This window comes from Hyaena hyaena, unplaced genomic scaffold (assembly GCF_003009895.1).
Source record: "Hyaena hyaena isolate Hyena2069 unplaced genomic scaffold, ASM300989v1 scaffold_308, whole genome shotgun sequence".
Lineage (NCBI taxonomy): Eukaryota > Metazoa > Chordata > Mammalia > Carnivora > Hyaenidae > Hyaena > Hyaena hyaena.
Window position 1 is genome coordinate 508,557 of NW_024080942.1, and position 9,924 is coordinate 518,480.

Below are 9,924 nucleotides of genomic sequence, written 5' to 3' on the forward strand. Positions count from 1 at the left end.
CTCCGCCGCTGCCGCCTCGACCCGGGCCGGAGACCGAGGGGCGGCCGCGTTCGTGCCCCCCGCTCCGGTCCGCGGGAGTTCGGGCGCGGGTCTGGCCGGGTCTGCTTCGTTCTACCGCATTTGACTCCCAATTAAAGAGCTTTGCGTTCGCCGTCGCCCCAGCCCGCGCTCCTCCCGGCCTCTGCCCGCCGCCCCCGCCCCGGCCCGCGGTCGCCCGAGGGGGTGTCCGGGCGCGCGCGCCCAACCCGGCTCCTCCGAAGCCCCCCTCCGGGCCCCGCCGCCCCCCTCGGCCGGCCCGGCTCCCGCCCCTCGCCTCCGCCCCCACCCCCCTCCGCCGCTCCGGGCTCCGCGGCTCAAAAACAACAGCGGCGGCGCCGCCCGCTCCGCGCTCCGCCGCAGCCCCGGCGGCGGGTGCAGCCCGGACCCGCCGCCCTCGGTCCGCGCCGAGCCGCCGGGAGCCGCGCGCCCGTCACCGCCGAGGCTGCGCGGGGGCGGCCGTCCGAACCTCGGCGCCCGGACCCCGCCGCCCTCGGGGCGCGCCCGCCTCCGCGGACCCCAGGTGAGTACCCCGCGGCGCCACCCCCGCGCGGGGCCACCTGCGGGGAAGGGGCCTCTCGCGGCCCAGGTGCGTCGCGGGCGGAAGGGCCGGCGGAGCAGGTGGCGGACAGAGGCCGGGAGCCGGCCCGGCGGTCCCGCAGCGCAGAGGGTCGGGCGGGGGTTCCGGGCCGGGGTCCCGGTGGGGACAGTGCGAATTCCTCATTCAAGGGTGTCTGGGATTCGAGAATGAGACGGGGGCAAAAGGAGGCGCCGACCCCGCGCTTCCTCGTTCGGGAGCCCCGCGGGCTGCAGCACCGGGGGCCGTCCCCGAGACCGCCGAGCAGGGCAGAGGCCGAGCCTTCGGTGCGGGTCTCGGCTGCCGCGGGTGGGCTCCCCGCCGGCCGCTCCCCGTTTGTTGTGCAGTGAGGCCGCTGGCGCCTCCGCCGGGACCTGCGTTCCGAGCCTCCCGGGAAAGAGGTGAACCGCAGCGGCGGAACAGCTAACACCGAGACCCCGGGGTCCTGGCGGAGGCCCTCCGCACGGCGAGGGGCGCGTGGCGGGTGCCCCCCCCCCCCAAGGGAAAGCTCAACAGAGCAGGGCTCGGCGGGGGTAGAGGCGGCGACGCGCTGGGCCTCTGCGCCCCGCAACCCACAGCTGCCTTCTCGTCTGAATTCCAACGTCGACAGAGCGCCCGTGGCCTTGGCGGTAGCCCCCCGCTTGCCACCCCAGACGGCCAAGGCGCTTCCTTGCTGATCGCAGCCTCTGCTGCTTCCGGCCACAGGTGAGTGTTGCCCGCCCTGGCGCAGGGAGCTCACCTGGCGGCCGGGTCCCACTACCTGCAGTCTGTCCCAGTGCCTGTCACCCCCGCCCCACAGTCTCTGTCCCCGTAGGCTGGGTGGAGAGCCACCAGGTCCAGAGGGTCCCCGGCCTGGCTGCCAGGCTCTGGGGGTCATGATGGGTGGTCCCCATGGGGGACTGGGGCCTGGCTGCAGACCCTAGCAGGCTGAGAGCCCACTCCGGCCCGGGGTAGGGGTCACATGGAAGGGGAGGAAGGCACCTGGAGCCCAGAGCTGGGAGCTATTCCACTTCGCCCAGCCAAGTTGGCTCCAGCCCGCGGACCTGCCCTGTCTGGGGCCACTGGCCAAAGAGAACAGAAGGTCACGCTCATACCTCCGCACCCCGGGACCCCCTCCTCCTCGGGAGCCTCCTAGCAAAGTCGAATTGTGAGGCCTGTGAAGCACTCCTGCCTGCGGAGAAGGTCCTCCCCCACCTTCCCCCACCCCCAGCGCAGCTCGGGCTTCCTTTTCCCCTGCCCTGGAGGTGGCCAGCAGGCTGCAAGGTTAGGAAGGCCCCGTCTCTTCTTGGGGACACCCCAGCTCACTCTGGCCGTCAAGCTCAGCTCACAAGGCAACTAAATCTTCTGGGCCATGACACTCTCTAGACTCTGGTACTGTACCTCCTCCAGGGTCTGGGGAAGGAGGGCATGAGCTGGCTCTTCCCTGCCCTCCTCCAGAGCCCTGGGCTGGAGGGGGGGGGGGTGGGCTGCGGCTCAGGGGGGCCCTGCCCGGGGAGAAGGAAGTAGGGGTCCGGAATGGCCAGGAGACAACCTGGCTGCTGGCTCCCGCAGGTGCAGAGGGATCGCCCCCATCCCCCCAGCGGCTCCAGGAGCCTGGGCAGACCGTCCTCAAGGCCAGGGCCCTGGCCTGGCCGGGCCCTGCCCCCGCGTGGCCAGATTTAGAACCGAGAACAGGTCAGGCATCACAGATTCCTGCAGAGACAAGGGCGAAGAAGGGGGAATCAGACGCAAGTCCAGATCCTGGCCCTGCCCTGCAGACCCTTGGGGACATTTGGGAGCAGGTATGGGCCCAGCGGGGGCCACTAGAAGAGGGGCGGGTTTCATTTTGTGGACAGCAGCCCGTTGGAGGGCAGTTTTCAAGCCAAGCCAAGCTTCAGGGACTCTTGTGGCCGACACTGGGCTAGGGGACCCGCACTGTAACCCGGGCTTCGGCCATGGGCCAAAGGGTCCAGTGGTCAGAGGCGGGTGAGGTGTGGGCTATGTGGGCACAGCCTTCAGGCTGTTGAGTCTGGGAACCGGCTTTGCTGCCGGGGTCTGGGGTACTTGATAGAGGACTTTTGTGCCAACCTTTGCCACAGCCTGGAGTCTGGCTTTAGTCAGGAGCTCTGCCTACCACAGCCTTTCTTACAAGCCCGGAGGTGCGCTTGGAGACCTAGGATCAGATGAACTCTGTCAGGAAAGGGCCGGGCTGGGGGGGTGAGCAAGTGGGTCCTCAATGGGCAACAAGGAAGGGGGTCCCCAACTCCAGGACGCCCAAGAAGCCCAGAAGTGCCTCCTGTGTGCCCCCAGGGTTTACTCACTCCTGGACTAGAGGGTCCCTTTGCCGGGCTAGGACCCGTGTTTCGTGCCAACTCTTAAGGCCCCACCTCTGGGGGTCTGCGTTGTGACGTGCAGGTGCCCGGAGGTGGGTGCCTGGCCTCCTAGCAGGCACCCAGCCCCCGTGCCCAGGCGCTCCCGCCCCAGGGAGCCCCCCTGCAGCCGGGGCGCTGGGAGGCAGGACTGGCAGGCAGATGGGCTGGATTCTCACCCCTTCCCCCTTCCCTGTTTCTATCTGTGCTCCTGAAAGTTGGCGGGGCGTTCAGGCCCTCAGGCCCTCAGCCTCGGGGCTCGACTGGACTTCGGGTCAGGCTTTGCTCATCTCCAGTTCCTGCTCAGAAAAATTCTGAGTAGCTTAAAAGAATAAAAGCGCCTCTCCCTCAGTTTACCTATGGGACTGCTGGCCCCGCCCCCCATCACAGGGACAGTGAATCAGACTGGGGTGGGAGGGCCCCTCCTCTGGGCACCTTCTCCTGCTCCACGTTGGGGGCGATGCCTCCCAGATTTGAGCAAACAAAGGCTTGGAGACCACTGGGGGTGCTGGGGGACAATCTGGTTTGCTCCCCGCCCAGCAGGGGACTCGGTGGAAACCAAATGCAGAGGCTTCCAGGGTAGGCCGAGAGCTAGCTGGAGTGTTTGGCCCAGAATGCGCGTGGTGTGAGGCGCCACAGACAACCTCCTCGGTGTCTGTCGTCCCCTAGCAGGGGCCACAGGAGCCTCCCAAGGCTCTGGGGTTAGTATTTCAGGCCCACTTTTGCCCTTCATCCCACCCCAAGGCCGGGGAAACCGCCTTCCACCCAGCAAACTCTAGGGGACAGAGGACACAGGCCCTGACTTCTGGCCCACCACGCGCTCCCGTGGGGTGCAAGGCTGCTCCCTGTGCGGTTCCCAGTGCAGGTTCCCCAGGGAGTGGGTGCTGCCGGTGCCTGGACGCTCCCAGCCAACCCGTCCCAGGAATGTGAACCATGTAACGATTTCCAACAAAACCCAGACGTTCGGAAACCTACTTCCTTCCAAGGCAGGACGACTTGGTCCCTCGCCGACGGGCAGCTTCTGGGGTGGGTCCCCGGGAGATGTCTCTGCCGTAATCTGCATCCTAGAGCCCTGGCTGCAGGCAACTGTCTCTCAGGAGCACAGCCGCAGGCGCCTCTGCACTTGGGGTCTGCCACGTGCGCTTGCCGGACGTAATCCGGAATTTTTTTGTTTTGTTTTTAATGGAAGAGATTGAAGCTGTGGGCCTGAACCCCCCATGTGAGCTCCCTGGGACCGAGTTGGCTCCCAGGATTCCGGGCCCAACCCGGCTCTCCGGGGAGCGCAGGCAGCCCCCCAAATGCTGCTTCCTCCGCGGGGCGCGCGCCATGGGCCCCGGACCGGGCGGCGGTTACGCGGCGAGGCCCCCGCAGCTGCGCGCGGGCTGCGGCCCCGGCGGCGGGAGCAACCAACGGGATCGGTTTCCCACGCTTTCTCTCTCCATCCCAGACCTTTAAAAATCCGCCAACGAATTCCGGGGTCGGATCGCGCGGATCCGGAGCCCTCCGCTCACCCCGCGCCGCCCTCACCCCCGCGGCCGCCCGCCTGCGCGCCGGGAGCGGCTTCGTTCCACCGGGCGCCGCGGAGCTTCGCGCAGCGGAGGCCGCACGGTGGCCCCGCAGATCGCTCGCTGCCCGCGTGGACGCGGCAGCCTCCTCTTGCTCGGCTGGGCTCGGGTAAGACCCGGGAGGCAACGAAAACAGCGAGTCGAGTCGCTCTCCAGGAGGCCGAGTCGCGGGAACCTCTGGGTGGGAGCCCGCCCGCCGCTTCCCCCGAAGCCCCAGAGGCGGGAACCTCGACTCAGCCTCCTGATAACTGAGCGGACTCCCCAGGTCGGTTGCGCCCCTGGGCCCGTCGGTTTGCAAGGCCCCTGGTCCCCGCCCCCACACCAGGGACCCTCTTGGTTTGGAAACCAAATTTCGCCTTTGCTCCTGGGGCTCCACACACTAGAGTCTTGGGAAAGCTGCGATGGGTTTCTTCTTCCCGCCTCAGTTTTCCCATTTGTGAAGTGGGCCCGAATCCCCCCCCCCCCGCCCCTCACACGGGTCTGTGTGGGTAGGTTGGGGAGCTGAAGAATGGAAACCCCAGGCGGAGGGAGCGTGCGCAGCCCACCCCTTCGGGCCTGTTTGCGCGGAGCCCGGAGGTGGTGCCCAGGACGAGCCCAGGGAGCCCTGGAGCGGTTCGGGCCTTTCGTGTGACCAGCCGGGTCGGAACCGCCCTCTGCAGGGCCCGGTGGAGGCGGTGTGGGGGTCCAGCCCGGGTCTCCTCTCTGCCCCTGCCTGCGGTTTGGCTCCCCGCCTGCCCTCTCAGGGTCCTGGGGGCCAGGACGCAAGGAGGCTTAACACCCCAGACCCCAGCTCTGGGTACCACCGGGCACCCCAGGCCCCGCAGAGGGGGGTCCTGGGGCTGCCCTCCAGCGAAGACAGCGTAGGGGCCCTAGTCCCTGCTGAGCTCCCAAGACGGAATACGCCCCTCTCCCTCCTCCTCCCCTCGCTGCGGGCCGCCCGGGAGTTCCTGCGCCTGGGCGGGGCCCTGAGGGCGGGGCCCTGAGGGCGTGCGGGGGAGGGGGGTGCTCATCCCCCGCTGAGTGGTGTCGGGGGCTGGGGCTGGGGAACCAAAGGGAGGGGCGCGGCCTGAGCCCCTTCGTCCGGACCACCACTACCCTGCGCAGGACCGACGGGGGAGCTGGGAAGGGAAACGGGGTGACCAAGGGGACGCTCCGTCCACCCCGCCCCTGTGCTACTTCTAAACCAGTAATGTGGGGCAGGTGGCTGGTGGAGGGGAAACTTTCACCTCCCCTGCTGAGGGCGGCGAGGCGGTGGGATCAGTAGGGAGTCCTCCCTCCCAGGATGGGGCCTCCTCCTGCTGCCCCAGGGGCTGGCACCCATGGCCAGCGCTCTGGAAGGGGGAGGGCCCGTGCCTGTCTTGGCTCTGGTGCCTGAGGTCGACTTTAACCCTGTCCACCCCCTCCACCCCGCCCCTGTGCCCCTCGCCCTGCCCGGTCCTTCCCTCCTGCCTTCTGGAGGAAGCTCCCATGAAGGAAGGGGGCCCAGGTGGCAGGAACACACCAGCTCATGCGAGCCCACACACCCCACTGAGGACCCCGTGCGTGCCAGGCCTGGGGCAGCTCCCCATTAGTGGGACAGACCCCTGGCCCCCCTGGAGAACAGCAGACTTCCAGGGTGAGGGGCAGCCATGTGCACACTGGGCCTCCCTGCTCCCCTCCCTGCCTGGGTCCTAGAGAGAGCAGGGTGGAGGCTGAAGACAGGAAGAGCTTTAGCTGCGTCAGACCCCACTCTCTCTGGGACCCTGAGTCTGTCCCCCAGCTTCCTGGGCACCCTGACTTCCTACTGTGTAATTTGGGGCCACCAAGTGGGGGGTATTGTGGAGACGGCTGCGTGCAGACCCCGGCTGACACTTCGGGCTGTCATCACTGTCATCAGCGGGGATGCCCTCACCCTCCGACCCTCTGTGTCCGGAACCCAGGTCTGTCTCTAGGGGCTCTGAGCTGCAGCCATGCAGAGCAGCTGCTCGGCTCACTGGACACAGAGGGCATCAGACCAGGCAAGGACGGGGCTCCCGGGAGCTTCGGGGCCCACAGAACCTTGCAGGTCTTAATGGGCTCCCAGAGTCAGGCCCCGCCCTCCGACCTTGGCCTGCCCTGGTCTTCTCACAGGTACCGCTCTGCCCTCCACGAGGCCAAGGCTCTGGGACCAAGCTGCAGACACGGCATTTGCTCCTCCGTCCGTCCATCCCTCCATTCTCTGGCACATGGCCAGGGGCATCGGAAGGCGGGGTGCTGGTGGGACTTACCAGCTGCTGCCAGATGCGGGGGCTGTCTTCCTCGGCACACCTGCAGCTTCCCGGGCGTCTTGCGCCCTACGAAGCCCCAGGGCTAGTGCAAATTCTGGAGCTCACGCGGGGCTCCATGAGTGAAAGAATGAGTCACAAATGAACCAAGAGCACTCAGTGAGAAGAAAGTGGCTCTTAGATCTGATTTCAGTCCCGAGGCCAAAGGGAATGAGGGGCAACCTTACCAGATGTCACTCGTACTCGGTGCCCGGGGCCGAGTGCCCTGTCCGGCACCTGTCCCGCCCCGCAAAGGGCTGCCCCACATTGAGCAGCCAGTGTGGGTCCCACATGAGGGGGACACGGCAGTGACCAAGCACCCAGGTCCCAGCTGTGTCATTCATGACTTGGAAAAGGAAGCCAACCTGCTCAGGGGGGCCTCAGAGGGATGCTGGGGGCAGGGGGTGACGGCAGAGAGAGAGGAACTTGGTGGCCCCGTGGGACTCCCTGGCCTGCGGTGCTGGGGCTCCCTCGCCAGGCGGGGTGCTGGCCGTCGGCTCTGGGTGCTCATCACGGCGCCTGGGACCCTCACACCAATGCACCTTTTGGATGGGAGGCGCACACCGGGAGCCGGAGGGCGGGCTTTATCTGCCTGAGTGCCAAGCCCTGCTGCGGCTAGCGTGTGCCCCACAACCCAGGTCTCCAGGGCGCGGGCTGCAGAGGGGCTGCTGCAGAGGGGTCCCCACCTGGGACCCTTTCTCGGGTTCCTTGTGGTGCGGGGGGTGCGCCCCAGAGGGCGTGCTGGCTTGCCTGCGTGCTCCTGACAGTGGCCAAGGCGTTTATTCGTGGGTGTCCAGAAAGACCGAGCCGTCCGAGGTCCGTGTTTCCTCAGAGCCCAGTTCTCACTGGGGAGTCCGTGTCTCCCTTCCCTTCCCAACACCCACCCCAGGGGCAGCCACCCCAGGACCCTTCGGCGGCAGCCCCGGGGGCCACGCCCCACCCCGCAGCCGGTGGTTCTGGGGGCTCAGCGTGGGGCTGACACGTCCAGTGACTCAGGGTCAGTATCTGGGCCTCTGCTGAGATATTTCCAGTCACAAAATGTGTCGTTTAAAAAATAGACGTGTCCGTGGAGTACTCGCTGAGCCCGGACCACGTGGGACCTGGTTGTTCTAATAAACATGAAGAAACCCGTTTTCACATTAGAGAAAGAACAGTTTCTAGCAGCAATGCGGTGCTTTTAACAGAGGCTAATTAATAAACAGCAGGTAATTGTTCGTGGCACGTTACGGCAGAGAGTAATTTTCATTTGAGAGGGGGGAAGGGCCAAACCCCCTCCCCACTCAGCCTTTCTGCGTAATAAGCACCTTGGCTTCACTTCTGCCTTTAATTTTTACAGCTGGAGCTGTTTATCATCTTCCAACTCTCACGAAAAAGGAAAAACTATCACTTAAACAGCCATTGAACACTCGGCATCGTATGTGGATTTCTTAACATAAATAAACCCTACAAACCGAGACCGTGTTCTCCGAGTGACGTCATTCATTGAAGGCTGGCTCCCCAGTCAGATGCGGGCACACTTGGCCTTCTCTCTGCTCGGCCGGGGACACCGGAAAGCTCTCTGCCCGGGTCAGCCCGGCACGGCCGGGTCCAGATGGCAAAAACGGTTCCAAATCCACAGTCCCCTTGAGAGCTTTGCTTTTGAACTCTAAGTTCGGAGGCTGAAAGACTCCGAATGCTTCCTGCAGAAGCGAGTGCAGAGCTCAGCAGAAGGAGGAGGTCCTCGGGTCCTTCTGGAGCCCACAGTGATGCTGGCTGCAGAGTCAGCCCCTTGAAATGAATGAGGAACAGGAAAATCACCGTTAGTGGGTCCACGCGATGTGGTCTGCCCATTCCGTGGAGGCGTCCTTGGCCACGAGAAGGAGCAGAGTACTAACACAAGCTACGACGTGTGTGAACTCAGAAACATTATTCTCCGTGAAGGAAGCTGGTCACAAGGTGTGTGTTGTTTGAGTCCACGCACAAGAAATGTCCAGGACAGGAAAATCCACAGACTGGGGGAGAAGAGAGTGGGGCGGCGGTGGCTGCTGATGGACATGGGTCTCCTGCTGGGTGAGGACAGTGCTCTAGAACGAGCTGGCCGTACTAAATGCTGCCGCGTCATTCGCTGTAAAACGGTAAATGTTATGATATGTGAACTCTATCTCAATACACCTATTATTTTAAAAAATCACCGCTGAGCATACATGGGTAAAACCTTCATGCTCACCTTGAAATCCTTATTAAATTTGGAACCGAGCACACAGCAGGCAGAGCGTGCCAGGGGTGTGTGCTCCCCGCGAAGGGACCGTGAGCACTGGCCCAGCACCTCGGTGAAGCACAAACCCACGGCCACTCTCCTCGGGGCTGTCTGGGCAGCCCCCTCCCCCAGCCCAGAGGGAACCCACTACCTGCGTTTTGTGTTAACCATCTCTGTGACTCAGTTTACAGCTTCGTTACAGATCCAGAGTCTAGCGGCCGAGTTCATTCGGACTGAAATGAGTGAGGAGCATTAAAATCACCATAAAAGGGCAGGTAGTCCCTCCACACCACGGATTCTCATTTGGCTCCTGAAAGGGGCACTGACATTTCTATCACACAATAAACCTTGCAGACATGATGCGCCAGTCGCAAAAGGCCACGTACCATACGACTCTGTATAAAGTGTCCAGAGGAGTGCCTGGGGGGCTCAATCGGTTGAGCGTCTGACTCTCGATTTGGGCTCAGGCCACCATCTCACGGCTCTGGAGATCGAGCCCCGCATCGGGCTCTGCGCTGACAGCGCGGAGCCTGCTTGGGATTCGCCCTCTCCCTCTCCCTGCCCCTCCCCCGCCCCCCAAATCAACAAATAAGCACATTATGTGAAGTCTCCGGGACAGGCAAATCTGGAGAAACAGAAAGCAGGTTGCTGGTGCCTCGCTGCGGAAGGAAAGGCAGTGGTGTCTGGGGCGGGTGAAGGTCAAGGGATGAGGCCCGGAGGCGTAGCCGTGACCGACACAGATACAGCCCCCCCCCCCCCCCCCCGCCCCCGCCACGGAGCTCATGCCCTCCTGGGGAAGGCAGCAGGAAGCAAGGTCAGCGGGTTCAAGGTCTCTGCGCTATGCGGGGAATAACAACAAAGGAGCGAGGTGAGGAGAGAG

At 64.7% G+C, this 9,924-nt stretch overlaps 2 long non-coding RNA genes across 3 annotated transcripts; both read left to right on the plus strand.

Annotated features, from left to right (window-relative positions):
- Positions 1-705: 705 nt before the first annotated feature.
- LOC120242511 lies at positions 706-6,724 on the plus strand. Of its 2 annotated transcripts, none has more exons than XR_005531101.1 (4): positions 706-1,318; positions 2,165-2,394; positions 4,409-4,635; positions 6,636-6,724. It is a non-coding gene; the product is annotated as an uncharacterized LOC120242511 (long non-coding RNA). The 2 variants fall into 2 exon arrangements; XR_005531102.1 differs by lacking the exon at positions 706-1,318 and adding an exon at positions 1,727-1,795.
- Positions 6,725-6,734: 10 nt separating this feature from the next.
- On the plus strand, positions 6,735-8,978 carry LOC120242510. Its single transcript, XR_005531100.1, has 2 exons — positions 6,735-8,013; positions 8,145-8,978. It is a non-coding gene; the product is annotated as an uncharacterized LOC120242510 (long non-coding RNA).
- Positions 8,979-9,924: the final 946 nt, after the last annotated feature.